The 12489-nt window shown below is 43.8% G+C and overlaps 1 protein-coding gene across 3 annotated transcripts in view; it reads left to right on the forward strand.

Moving 5' to 3' along the window:
• TRIM2 (tripartite motif containing 2) overlaps positions 1-12489 on the forward strand; it is a 424869-nt gene that overhangs the window by 107133 nt on the left and 305247 nt on the right. The window contains exon 1 of one of the 3 annotated variants that reach the window (XM_078676941.1): positions 1257-1439. The exons of 1 other annotated variant lie outside the window; for it this stretch is intronic. The gene's annotated coding sequence lies outside the window, so the exon portion shown is untranslated. Of the gene's footprint in view, positions 1-1256; positions 1440-1484; positions 1790-12489 lie in introns of those variants that run through there. One more of the 3 variants, XM_078676944.1, reaches the window with a different exon arrangement.

The following is a 12489-nucleotide window of genomic DNA, read 5'->3' on the forward strand; positions in this document are numbered from 1 at the left end:
GTGAGAAAGTGTGTTAAGGAGAGAGTTAAAAGTGGGTGCTAAAGTGGAAAGAGATAAGATGTAAGATAAGCAGGATGCTGTAGTTTTCTGTATTGGGGTGCTTGATGTTTGTTATTGAAAGGGGCTTCTGTTGAAGACCTGCTTCTGGGCCCTATGTACCCTGTATTGTGAGCTCGCCATGCATCAATAAACTGAAGTACAGATCCACATGATTGTTTGAATGTTTGGCAACTACACAGAGTAGTAGAATTTGTGATGGAGCTGAGAAACGGTATGATAAAAATGACAAAGTTCATTCTGCTGTAGGAGACCGGAGCGCTAGGAAGAGCTCTTAAAAGCAGTTTTGTTGGAATGTTTCCAAAGTGGCACTTTACTTCTACACTCCTCTGAAGTGCTCTAAACAGGGCGAAATATCGTGTAGGAGTTGCATTGTAGTAACATTTTAGGACATGTATTACTCCACAAAAAAACTGAATAACCCTACTATATTAGGGTTGCTGAATGTGGTATGAAGGCAAAACGTGGATGCAAATTTTAGATATAATACTCGTTGCAAAATAAATAAATACAGTTCCTAAAACACTGCTGGAGCCCAGCGCGAGTGGGAAAGATATTACAGCCTAGAAATTCATATGACAGTTATTAAGGCTGTTCTGAAGGAGAGTACACACTGTATGTGTAAAATAGCAAAAAGTACACTTGTACACTAAAAAGAAATTTGCTTGAAGGAAATTGTCGTAGAAGTTAGCAGATACCTCTTTCTTCGGTAAATGAATGTGGTGGAGCACGGCCTCCAGTCGTTCCTGCTTACTTCGACCTTTGGCGTGAAAAAATGAGGTCACATGTGTCTTTGGCCTGCTCCTGAAGCCTAGCCCGGGGATGTTTACTCGTGTGAACTCATGACGAGGCTGTTTCGCTCAGACACGCCGACATCTATTTTAGAACTGGAAGCAACCAAGATAAGCGTCAGCGCTGGCACAGTGTCGTTAAAACAGGATGGAGTGGTCTTTGCCTTATTCCGTCTGGTTGTTTTTGAATCCTCCATGTTAAAAAAAAAAGAAAAACAGATGACTTCATACCCCGTAAAATGGAAAGTGACAGTGATAGAAGAGCTTGAACTGAAAACATTCCAAAAACTCCATGAAGGATTTTTCCTTTCCATTTTTAAGACGTTGCTAGTGTGTCAGAGCGGCGTCAGCCACCGCACTGCGGAGCGAGTGGCCCCTCACGAATATTTTTGCTTTCAGATAACGGCGTTTTCGGGTGGCGTGACAGCGTGAACTCCCCCTGTAAACAGGGCAATGTTTGTTGTGCGTACGTAAGAGCTGCTCGCGTCCTCCCGTTGGCTCCGCCCTCGCGCGGTGCCATGCCAATTAAAGATGAAGCATTGCGTTTTCCCACTGCCCAGAGGACAGCGGCGGCCGCCTCCCGCCCATCTGGTACGTTTTTGTTTCACTTTGTTTTTCTAGGAGTGACAATAATACACAAACAGATCATGCAGTCACTGGATCAGTTATCTGCTCTGCATTGAGAGGGTCACGAGAAGAACGCGTGTTTCATAGCATATGCACACTGCGTATTAGTTTATGGTCAGCCATACGCTGCAGTTTCACATTTACGGGAGGGGGGATGCTGCAGCTGTACCGTTTTCTTGACAACAGCCGAGTAACCCGTTCGTCGCCGTGATCTTTCCAGCTGGGAGATGGTGCCTTGTATCTGCTGCTGAAGTCCACGGCGAGTTACTGTCAGAAGTGACAAGTGCCAGGGGGCTCCTCAGACTTCTCTTCAGGTATGCGCTGCACGCGCGCACATGCCGTGAAAGATACCCCGAGACTGGACAGTTTGAACAGTCATTCTGTATGAGATCAGGCAGGCCCCGGGCAGGCGTCTTGTAATGCATAATGTGGCACATGCAAAACAGACCTAGAAGCAAGGACGCGCTGTTCCCACCTCCTACAGGTGAGGCGGCCTCGTCGGCATTAGAACTCGTGACCTGTCGAAGCAGCGAGCATTCATCTCACTGAGCAACCGTTTTTTTGTTAAATTGTTTAATGGATGAGGTACTTGTCTCGGTGTATGATCGTCTAGAAGAGAGAACCCAGCAGTAGTCGCGAAATAACCACAACCCCTGGTTACCTAGCTGTGTAGGAATGTATCCCACCCTCCCAGCTGTGCCTATTTATAAAGAAAACTACATTTCACGAGGTCGTCACCTTTAATGAGGGTAAGCTTCTTCTTGGAACCAAAATTAGTCTTTATTCGCATGTTTACGTTTTATGCGTCATACAAGTCTCTTCTGCTGCATGCTTTGTGGCCCCTCTTTTGTTCTGTGGCTGTCAGCTGGAAGGGAACAGGTTAAATATTGATGTGTTCGGCCCACCTGCGAACAATTTAAAGTGCACAGGGGATTAAGGCTCTAAATCTGTTTGTCATCATTTTAGCACCCTCTACCCCCTGCAAACATTCTCTCAGGCATGTTTTCATTTAAATGTTTTTGAGGCCATTGAAAAGAGAGCTTTAAGATTTCACTGTGGTGAGAATTTGTGCACAGAATGTGCAGCAGGCAGCCTTCCAGAGCGCCTGCAAAGTAGGAAAAGTGGTCGACTGGTCCTAAGAAACAGACCGAAGTATCATAGGGAATATCTTGCTTCAAAAAACAATTAAAACTCATGGTACTGTTTAAAACGTGCAATAGACTATTCGGAAAGTATTACAGGATTTTGCATGGGTGTTGTAACTTCAGTAGAAAAGGCAGTCGAGTTTCCTCTAAAGCAAGTGGGGGGTACATGGCCATTAAGTTCTACTGACATACAGAATAAACTTTTATTGGGCATGACGTGTAGTGGCACTTCTGTCATTCATGCTGAACATATATTCTATACATACTCCCTATGGCTTTGGTTCAGCCTCCTTCTGCTTGTGACTTCTTTGGTTCAAGAACCTTCAGACATTGGCTTGAAATATTGTCAGTCACATCTTGGATCAGACCACAGGAGTATTTTTGTTTCACTGGAATTTCACCTGGATGGTAAACAGATGAGTTTCCCTCCCCAAATGTCTGACTGCTTGTGAAACTGGTATCCTGGCATCTTTTGGCCCTGGTGTCACCCTAACTTAGTATGTGTGTAGAGGCCTAGTGCTTTCCCTGGTAATGCAAAGTCCAGAGCCTATTTGTGGCCTAGAGCGGTGCATCAAGTGTGCCCTTATAATATGCTGTAGACTATTGTGCATGCTCTGGGCATATCATGTAAAGTGGTGACGGTAGTGTATGTACCTTTTTTTTGGGATCTGTAGCGTGACCTGATATTTTTCTCCCTGTCAGGGAGAGTGCAGTTTACTAACCCCTTTGTGTAAAGTTCAACTGTTATGTGAAAATCAGAACCTTGAGCTGACATCCCATGTGCATATCAAGTGTGTGTGTGGGCAGTTCATGTGTAGTGCATGTATGATAGAAGAACTCTGTGCGGGAGTGAGTCTGAGTACTGCGATCAAAGGGATCCCTCCTGGCTGCTCCTCATTTAGTATGGCACAAGATGGAGGATGAGGTTAGCTTCCCCAGACACTGGAAGGGCATTTGCATACCTGGAGCGTGTAGATGGAGACACTAAAGTGAGGAGAATGGAGACACAGCTACCTTTAGAAATTCCATGAGGTCCTTTCTAATCTTGAGCACTGTCATTTTGCAGACAGTAGGGATGGGACTGCAGTTTTTGTTATTCAATATGAAGGCGCTTCTAAGCAGAGCCTGCCCTTTTGTTTGTCTCTGATTACTGCTTCAGGAAGGCTGATGACAACAGAGACCTAACACTTGGTTGTCTCCCTGTTTTGGATACTTCTCTTTGGGCCCATCCGTCATACTACCTGTTGTCAGAATCATCATTTTACACAAAGGCTTAGGGCCGGACTGGCTACCGGGTGTTTTGGAATGCTGCTGAGCTGGAGGCTGATTTCGTTGTTGGGGACCTGCGTGTACTGAACGAAATTCGTTTTGCTTTAATTATTTCGAAGCACACGCAGGTCTCCATCAACGAAATCAGCCCCCACCACAGTGAAATCAGCCCCTAGATCGGCAGCATTCCAAAATGCCCAGTAGTCATCCGGCCCTGCAAAGGCTATTTCTGGAAACAGCCTCAATATGACATCGGAAAGAGGACCAACTTGAGACCAGGGACCTACATCCAATAGCTAGAAAATCTGTATACACTTGGGAAAGGGAGTACTCCAAAGGGTACTCGAAGAGCTGTAGTGCAACCAGGGCTAGTGTCCCCCGGACAGACAGTCTTTCAGAGGGCGTCACCTTAAGGCTTCACTTTCCACTGGGCCCTAACTTAGATGTTTGAGGTTGTTTGCCTCTGGTGACCCGGGGTCCATCCTACCACGGATCTGCAAATTGGGACAAGTAAAACCCTTTCAGCAACTTTCAGGGTAGCAAGGGCGAACAGTCATAGGCTTCTCAGGGAGGTTGTGTGAGTGGACCAGAGCTCAAAACTCGACAGTCAACCAAAAGACACTATAACGTAATGTCCAGCTTAGTGATTATCTTTTATGTATTTTAATCACAAAGCAGAACTAAATACTACACAATTAACAGAAAAAAAACATATAGAAGTGAAAACTACATTGTGATTGAAGTAAGGTACACACACCATACCTTCTGGTGTCTTCCAGGTACCCCCTTTCTTCTCACTATGGTCAAGACCCTGTATTCATAGCCTCCAACACACTATGAGTTTTAACTATAGGAGTTGGCCTAACGGCTAAGCGCTCGACCTCGGACCTGGGGATCTGGGTTCGAGTCTTGGTAACGACGCCAAACATCCTGTGATTCTGGGCAAATCACTTAATCTCCCCGTGCCTAACAAAAATGAATGCGTGTCCTCATGTAACGTAACTGGTGATATGTAAAGCGCTCTGATACCTGATTCAGTTCAGGTCAAGTTCGCGCTACGCTATATAAAAACTCTGCAAAAAAAAACCTAAGGGTTAGGCAGAGAAACAATTGGCTTAATTTATTTCAAATGTGTGTTGTGCAGCTTCCGTTCAGTGTCAGTGTCATTCTACCCCTCCTTGGGAAATGGTCGTAGGGAGCCTGGCAGGCTTGTCTCCCTCCACAATTTTTACTTTACCCTTTTGGGCAGGCTAGACCCCACATTCTTATCTGCTGGCTTCTGTAACAGTTCAGGCAGCGTTGAAGGAGTGGACTGGCTTCCACCCTCATGGCAGTGGTTCATCTCGGGTGTACCCACACAAGCAATCTCGCTCAGGGTGATGGTTGTGGAGGTAATTGTTGGGACGTGCCCAGAAATGCCCAATCTCAGCAGTGGCAGTCCTCTTGAATGCCCACAGCAGAATCCTGGGGTGGTAGTTGCCACCTCCAGGCCAATTTACTTGCAAAGTTGTCCACTGGTAGTTGAGGTCTCCGGGTGGTTTATGGAAGGCATTTTTTAGAAGATTCAAATGTTTATTCAGAATGTTGCAGATCGCTGTGTGTTCCCTACTGTTAGTGATTATAACATGGGTCTCTGAAAGAATACTCCTTTTCTTGTTTCTTTTTGATTACGATCTTCTCCATATTTGTTACTCATTGCTCAGCTAGTGTTAGGGCATTGTTGGAGTAGCTTCTTTGCCTAAAACAGGAGATCCTGTCTCCATTTGCTTTTTGTTAAATTTACTCATTACAGAAATTCACCATAAGGGATTATTTATGAGTGCTTTTGGGTGAAAACTGCTTGAATAGAATACGCTGTTGCCAGCTGTGGGTACACTGTATATGGCTGTTACCAGTTTATTTCTTTTTAATCATATATCATGGCATGTACATCCAAATACTCGTTTTCAGTATCACTTATTGGACTGGCAAAGCTGAGTTTTAAATCATTAATAAATCAAAAATGTTGAATGACATGAGATACTTTGATCTAAAGTTTATAAACCAATTTATGCTAAATGTTTAATGTTGTCTGGAACACAGTTAGATATTCCTTTTGAAATTTAACGTGTGCAACTAAGGAATTGAATAATTTGACCAACCAACTTTTAGATCAACATAGTCTCTTCAGTGATGAAGATAGGGAACATGGACAATTTTGTAATTCCAGATGGGCATTGAATAAGTGTGCAGTCATAACGAGGACAATATTGTCACACACTGGTGCATGAATGACAAGTAGACCAGTCTAGTAAATTAAATAATAGAGTAACTGGACTGCTTGTAATGAAGGAGTAGTTGTAGGGTCAATTATGATCATTGAACAATTAGAAGTACATGAATTCACTGTGATATTTTGCAAAGAGTGCTCTATGAAAAAGTTTTTATTTGTGTTAACTAAATATGCAGTATTTAAGGTATAAATTGCAAATACAAGAAGATGTCTGTTATTGAGATCAAGGCTATGGAGTAGCCGAAACGCGTCAACCAGGCTACAAATGGGTTAATAAAACAAACACCAAAGCAGCCTCCTGGAGTACCAGCACCTTTTTTTGTTTTGTGGCTAAGAGGACTGTATGCTTATGAAACAGGATTGGCAGTTGCTGTAAGGCTGAAGCATCCCTTCTGATCAGAAGGATGCCAGAAGGCCATCGTCTTGTGAATGGATAGACATACAGAAACACATCTGCTCCCAAGCCACATGTAAGTGACCTTGCACAGCTTTATAGTTATTTGCCAAAGGTCACCATAAGCTGTGAAATGTTCACAAGTGGTTGTCTATAGACAGGGCTGTGTGTTTCAGGTGAAATGTGTCAACATTGCAACTAGATAAACATGAAAGTAACAGGTACGAAAATTAATGAGTGGTCAGGCTTAATGTATTTCTTAAAGCAATCATGCGGGCTTGTACTTCATCCTTGCCATTGGGGTCCAAAAGCAAAACTCAGTGATCAGTGAAGGGCTTCCTAAATGTTAGAGATGTTCTCATCTCTTCCCCTGTACAGTATTTTCAATGAGACTTGAAAATGGACCCTTTTACTTCTCATCTTTTCATGGGGGCTTTAGGTTGATGCAGTATGCCAGATCACGCCCAATACAAAATTCAACGGGTGATAAAAACACATTTTATTTATTTACGGAAGTAAATAGCATGTATGTGTTGGAAATTTGTCTACATGCAAAAGTCATCAGATTTTACGAAATACCCATTATGCAACATTTAATAATTAAACAGACGGCTCAAAGTACTCTCTGCGGTCTTGCTGGGCTGGATTGGCAGTGCCTCAAAATGCTGGTCATTGCTGGATGGAACCAATGATGGAGGACCTGCAGGGCGGTAGTATTGTCAAGCAAGAGGGACATTGTCCTTGAATGTTCGGAGGTTTAGCACAGAACATGACTTGAAAGCAACAGCAAAGAAACGAAAGCAATAAAAAGTATGATAAGAGTGATAAGCTTTAAAGCATACAGTGACTTAGCGAATCATGTATGCTTAAAGAGTTAAGTGTCAGATTTATGGACCGGTAGTCCTATTTTCTGTTTGTCCTGTGTTCATCCTTGTCTTAATCCTTAAATCTGGCCTGCCCACCCAATGATGCAGTTCAGTATGACTTTAAGTGGGCCGGGTCTGTCCTGTTTTCCGAGCCCATAGTAACCTGTCGACATGCCCGTTTTTAATTACTATCGGGCCTTATGCTCATGTGCTTAACCTTACTGGCAAAAACAATGATTAATTTCTGAAAGATTAATGTAAAAACCACTCTAGTAATTCATGTCAGCGATTTAGATTCTAGAATTTTTCTCATATTTACCACTACTGGTGAATGCAAGATTAAATAAGCCATTTCCCAAATTTTGTGTTTCTGTATTTTTTTATGTGGCATATTGCTCTTGTATAGGGTATACTTTGATCTAGGTTGCTTCCAGGTTTTTTATAACGGGCCACGATTGCTCTGGAGTTTTGGCTGAAGGCAGTGTCGGTTTCTTTCTCACAGTGCCTGTCAGTGCGCCAAAAAAACTGTTCAGAATACATGGTCATCCCGTTTTTGGCCTCTCTGCAGAGTGCAAATAGCAATGGTCACACAATCCAGTTGCAATTGTGATTTTATGCAATGGAGGTACACAGTTGTCAAAATATTGACAAGGTGAAAGTAGAAACAACTGAAGTGCTTACAGGTGATTGGATGGGTTGTGTATTTAAAGGATGGTGAAGTTAAGGAAGAGCAAGAAAGTGCATTCCGGAGAGAGTGAAAAGAGGGTGCTGAAGAGGTGAGGTGTAAAATTTACAGATGGAGGAAATATGTAGAGAAAAAGAGCGTACATGTCTAACATAGAGTGAACATAAATGGAGTGATTGAAGACCACAAACCCATCCACTGGCTACGGTAATGTTTAATGCACAGTCTCAGGTTCAGAACTGAAACATTTTCCAAAATATTTGCGACAAATCGTTGTTACTCATGTATTTTAAACAACTATCAACGATTGACAAAACCAGTAGTCCTGCGTGATTTTAGGTGGATGTTAGTTGTTGTGTTGCATATCTGAATGCACTAATTGAAAGCTCGGAGAGTAACCAAAGTACTGGTTGGGTGGTACGCTATGGGAATCACAGAAATGATTTATGTGTTTAAGCCACACTATTGAATACATAGGCCACACTCCTTTTAGAGACCCCCTCTACCACCACTTTCTTCATCCCACTTAAAGCACAGCAGTTAAGCTCTGGCCACTCTATTCTTTGTCACTCCCAGGAGTATTCTGGGAATGACAGCTCCATTTGTCGCTCCTATGTTGAGTGGGCAGAGTTTTCAGAATGCATACCTTTGACAGTACATTATAAGGTATAGTGTAAATAGCATGCTAACTTGAAATGTTCCATTTTAAGGTTTCAGTTAATTTATGTCAACGTTAATAGTATACCAATAAAACAGTATTCTTTTAGTCATTTTGTAAGGATTCTCACAGGTTTTATTGATTGCTAATATAAGCGTTGGCAGGGTGTACAAATATGTGTTGTGTGACCAACTCTAGTAGTGCCAAATCATTGTGGTTACTGATACAGCATTGGTTCTTCTTCCTTGCATATACTAGATGGGGGATTGTATTATATTAATGAGGCCTCTGGATAATATACATACTGTCTATCCCCGTATCCGATCAATGGAGGCATATCCTCAAGTATATCCTCCTATAAACAGAACACACTAAAATTCTTGAGGATAAAAGAGTCACACCTGTTCTGTTACAGTTGAGACTTGTCAGAGGGTCATCAAAAGATTCTGAGAGGTCGTCTCACCCTTAACGTATCAAGGAATGCTTCATCATTTGACGACCTCTCACACTGGGGTAGGAACAATGCGACCCCAGTGGACTCAACTGAGGGATACTATTTCATGCCCTGGGAGTTCATATAACTATTATCAGGACAATGTCTTGGGTCCTGCTTTTTTGGCAAGAAAACTTGTGTAAAATATACCTAGAGGTATACTCAAAGATTTTCTTTATTAGCGAGTACCCCTGGTATGATTAAAAACATGAACCGTTGGTTGTGAGATGAACTACAATGAATCACCTGACCTAAAAAAAATCCAATCCTATAATTACCAACATGTATCGACCCCTATAACAGCCTCTATAGGTCTCAGGTCTTCGGAATTATAAGCCACATGATACAGTCAAACCATGCAAATAAGGTAAAAAGTAAAACCCTTCCAGTCCCTCAATCGCAAAAAAATTGAATAGAAAAGGATGACATGGACAACCTTGTAATATACTTTTTAGGGTCTCAAATTCCTCTGATAACAAACCACTTGTTTTTGTTTTCTTCTATACTGTACCTCTGCTCTACTGAAAAAAGACTTGAGCCAAAATTTGTACACCGCAGAATTTCAAGAAATTCATCCATCCCATGTTCTTAGTAGCTTTCTCCGGATAAAGCTCTAAAAGGAAGTGTGACTCTGGTCTGGACTGGTACACAGCATTATATTTAAGAATAGCCTCTGTTTACAATTCCTTACTTTAGTATCCATCACAGATTGGAAAATTGTACCACTCCTATTTGTTTAAACTTTTTTTTTTTTAAATTTTATTGCAGTTCAAATAAAAGTACATCAATTTGCAATCTCAATCCCCAACGAAGGCCCCCCTCCCCCATCTGACTATAGCCGTTAACCAGCATACATTTATCTCTATTACATTAGATAGGTCGTTAACATACACAGCCAAACAGCCAACAACCCTTAGTGAGGGCCGGCGGCGCTACTCCACAATTATATATCTCATGGTTGGAAAGAGAGACCGTAATATGCGCGCAATTATAACACGGTAGTGACTGCTAGACCTGTCCCAGCCCCTCCATACAACACATCACCCCACTCCCTGTGGCGGTGCGGGTGCGTCATCGTCTCTCTTGCTCATCAAGTATGTGTGGTAGAGACTCCAAAAAATGTTGGGCCTGGTGGTGGGGGGCTGCAGTTCACTATAATTTTCGGATTGAGTACAGCAATAGAGCATGTCGTGTGCCCAGCGTTTTGGCGTTGGTAATGGGCCTCTCATCCAGCAGCAAGCTAACACCCTGCGAGCCATCAGAAGGCCCATATCAACCGGTCGCCTAACTGCTCTAGGTAATTTTTTAGTGTAACCCAATATAGCCATCAGGGGATCCGGTGCAATCTCAACCTCCGTCAGTGAACTAATTTCGGCAAAGATTTTCTCCCAGAATCGCCAGACTCCCGAACATTGCCAAGCGAGGTGCAGGAAATCCGCCTCAGGGGCACTGCACCATTCACAACCTGCCGAATCCCGCAGGCCATATTTGAAGAGCCGCGCAGGGGTGTAATACACTCTGTTTAAGAACTTGAAGTGAATTAATCTGTGTCTGTCATTTAGAGAGACCTTCTTAGTGACTGTGCAGCAGTAGCGCCATGTGTCATCATCTAGCGCTAGGCCCAGGTCAGTCTGCCATGCCAGCCGCGCCTTGGTGTATGGGTACCGGGCAGGCGTTTGTGTGAGTTTGTATAGGCTAGACAGCAGCCCTCTGGGTGTTGTGGTTTTGAGTACATGCGTAAGCTCGAGGACCTCTGGGGGTTCCGCCATGTCTCCATGTAATAGGTCACTCAAAGTGCAGAGCACCCTGTGGAACTGAAAGCGCGTCAGCAGCGGAGGAGGTGCGCTGGAGCCCAAGACCTGCTCCCATGTCTTAACCACTCCATCTACAAATAAGTCTCCTAGCCCAATCTACCGGCATAATCAGTGAGTATAGCAGAGCCCCGCCCTGCATCCGCAAGAGGCTGTGCCATGCATGATTGGTAGCTGTCAGGGAGTCAAGGACGCCTGTTCTACGATCAGTAGCCCTGAAAACAGTGTGAGGGAGTTTATCTGGTCGTGCAAAAATGGTCTCCATTCGCACATGAGGTATGTTTCTGTCTCCGTGCAATCATGTGTGTAAGTGTGACGCCTGTGCTGCTCTGTAGTACGCTTCCATGTCTTACGCCCATCGCGTAAGGCATAATAAGTGTCGTCCATTTGACGCGTGGCTGGCCGCCCGCCCAAGCCAGCTTCGTCAATTGTTGTTGTAGTCGTGCAAAAAATGATTTGGCGAGGACTATTGGTAGGGTAAGGAACAGGAACAGGAATCTCGGGAGCACGACCATTTTCATTAAGGATATGCGTCCCATCAGGGATAGCGGAAGTTTGCTCCACTGCACCACATCATCCTCCAATCTACTCCCCGCCGTGCCATAATTGGCTCTAAAGAGTATTTCCGAATCGGTGTGTAAATGTATCCCCAGATATTGAATCGTATCTGTGGTCCAATGGAGAGGGTATTCCATTTGTGTTTGTTGCGTGAGCGGCGTGAGCGGAAAGGCGAGCGACTTGATCCAGTTGACCCGAAGCCCTGAGAGCGCCCCAAATCGCACTACCTCTCGGAGCACAGATGATACGTTGTTGTCTGGGTCACGGATGTATAGCAAGGTGTCATCGGCATACATCAAAACTATTATTCTGTAGCCCGGAAAGCCTATGCCTTCATTTCCGTGTTATTCCCGCAGTGCGCAGGCCAGCAGCTCAGCTACCAGGGCATATAGGAGTGGCGAGAGAGGGCATCCCTGTCTGGAGCCTCTGCTAACAGGAAATGGGTCCGTAACCAGGTCCCCCATGCGGAGCCGCGCTCTCGGTCCATGATACAATGCCCCCAGCATTTGAAAACAAGCATTTACAATGCAACGGTCTCGGCATTGCAAAAGTTAGAGCTATTAGCATTGTAAATGAACGCGAGTTTAAGGTCTTGACATTGTAAATGACAAGGTCTTTTATTTATGTTTTAAAAACCAAAACATAAATAAAAGTCATTGTCATTTACAATGTCAATAGCTCAAAGTCGCCTAATGTGTATGGCAAACTACAGTAGCCTCCTGACGAGTGCCCTTTCCTTAATTTTTTACAAATGAAAGCCCTGGCACTTTTTTTTTTACAAATTAAGCACGGGTGGTGTCCGTGTCTGCATGGCAGTGGTGGTGTCCGTGTGTGCATGGCAGTGGTGGTGTCCGTGTGTGCAT

This window comes from Lissotriton helveticus, chromosome 2_1, assembly GCF_964261635.1.
Source record: "Lissotriton helveticus chromosome 2_1, aLisHel1.1, whole genome shotgun sequence".
In the NCBI taxonomy this organism is placed as follows: domain Eukaryota; kingdom Metazoa; phylum Chordata; class Amphibia; order Caudata; family Salamandridae; genus Lissotriton; species Lissotriton helveticus.